General features: G+C 37.5%; 1 long non-coding RNA gene across 1 annotated transcript in view; it reads left to right on the top strand.

Moving 5' to 3' along the window:
- LOC103466860 (uncharacterized) overlaps positions 1-804 on the top strand; it is an 11,740-nt gene extending 10,936 nt beyond the window's left edge. Inside the window, exons 2-4 of the long non-coding RNA XR_533994.1 lie at positions 176-319; positions 399-643; positions 721-804. This is a non-coding gene — a long non-coding RNA (uncharacterized LOC103466860). The remainder of the gene's footprint in view (positions 1-175; positions 320-398; positions 644-720) is intronic.
- The last annotated feature ends 1,070 nt before the right edge of the window (positions 805-1,874 follow it).

Here is a 1,874-nt window from a genome sequence, read left to right as displayed (position 1 = left end):
ATTTTTTTTACAGTGGAATTCTGGGAACCCCACAATGTAAAAAAACGTAGATTTTACGGTAAAATGCCGGCAGCTGGGGTTGACAAAATTACACCGTAAAAACAATTTACGGTGTTGAGAACCTGGGTTATTGGAATGGTTCCTTTTAGCTGCTTTCCCCCTTTTTTACCTCCAGAGAGTGCCAAGAGGCTGTTCCCTTCTGAGGGCATTACCGTTGATTCCTGGATTCCTGCACAGCTGCAATTAATCAGATCATCTGGAGGAGTATATGAGGACGGAGCTGCMGACACTTCAGATCCAGAGTGTTAGCCAGTATTTGGTACTCCAGCCCTCAATCCTTCTCACTGTGATCTCCTGTTGTGGACTTCAAGTGATATCTCTTCGTGCTTCTTCCTCAGGTTATTCCTCGTAACGCTGTGAACCCACTGGTTGCCAGAGTTCCACTGACACCTCCGCAGTAAACCAAACCTCTTTGGATTACCCTGTTGTCAGTCTCGCTCACTCCTCGCCTTCTGTGATCCAAAGCTTACTTGTCTGCCCTCCACCGCAGCCTCTTGGTAAGTCAAGCAGCAACCCTCCACCTGAACCAAGCCCCGGTAACCACAGTGATTCTTCCTCCCGGACAAGACCTACCYCCACCCAAGTAAGACCAGTCCGTTTATTCTGACACTGCCATTTTCAACGACCCCTGAACTCACCATCTCTTTTTTTACCTCCCAGTGCCCCAGTGATCCAGAATCCAGATTTTCCCCAGAACTTGATTGTTGATCATTATTTTGTGTTTACAATAAACTTATTTAGCTGATTTCTGTTCTCTGCCTGGTGTTCTGCATGTGGGTTAAGAAATTAGACTCCATTATGACATACAGCTAAAATCTGTTTTTTTGTTTTATGGTAAAATGCCGGCAGCCGGGGTTGCCAAAATGCAACCGTAAAAAAACAATTACAGGTAAAATAGTTTTYGTCGGTCTGTGGAGCTTAGTTTTCAGTAGAAAACCCAAAACAATTACGGTCCTTCACAATTATGAAGTCAAGATCTAAACGGTGTACAATTAAGTGTGCAATTACTTATCATCAAACTAATGAACACTTAAAGGAAGAAAATGAAAGATGGACATGAGGCTTATTTCTAGTTCTTCCAATTGTAAAACAAATAAGCAAACAGAAATTAGGTTAAATTGTAGTTCAAAAGAGAGAGAGAGAAAAACCATCAATTAAGATGCAATTATAAAAATACACATTATCTCAGGATCTATCARCCATCAAAATCAAAGGAGATATCAACATCTTATTCAGGAATTGGAGCCACAAGCCTCTTATACTCTGGAGTTTTTTTTTTGTCTGAACCCACCCCCCAATCATCCTCTTACCACTTCCTGTCGTCCTTTTCTTTGTTTTAGCCATTAGTAATGTCCAGTTGTTGATGATGTGACTTTCTTAATGTGAAACTTTTCATCAAAAAATTTGTTTGTTTTTTTAAATTGYCATGCTACCATTAAACAAATTTATTTTYGATCAATGACAGAAGTGTCATTGATCATATTATTCACACATAAATCTGTCGCAATAGTCAATTAATAGCATAATAAATTAAAATAAGCTTAATAATTTCCATTCTGATTAATATTTTTAAGGCATCATAATCAGTTTTATTTATGGTGTCAGTTGTAAGTGGTTTTTATTTCTGTTTTTGTTTATTGTTTTTGGTTGTTTTGTTTATTTGAAATGTAAAAGAGAAAATGTAAAAAAAGAAATGTAAAATATCCCCCATTTCCAGTGTTCTGTACAAAATTAAAGTTTATTATTCTTTGAGAGGGTTAACTTGCTTTATAATCCAATTTTCTATGTATATTACTTGAAAAAATAGTTAATCA

The sequence above is a fragment of the Poecilia reticulata genome, linkage group LG7, assembly GCF_000633615.1.
Source record: "Poecilia reticulata strain Guanapo linkage group LG7, Guppy_female_1.0+MT, whole genome shotgun sequence".
NCBI lineage: Eukaryota > Metazoa > Chordata > Actinopteri > Cyprinodontiformes > Poeciliidae > Poecilia > Poecilia reticulata.
This window is presented reverse-complemented; position numbering and strand designations above follow the sequence as displayed.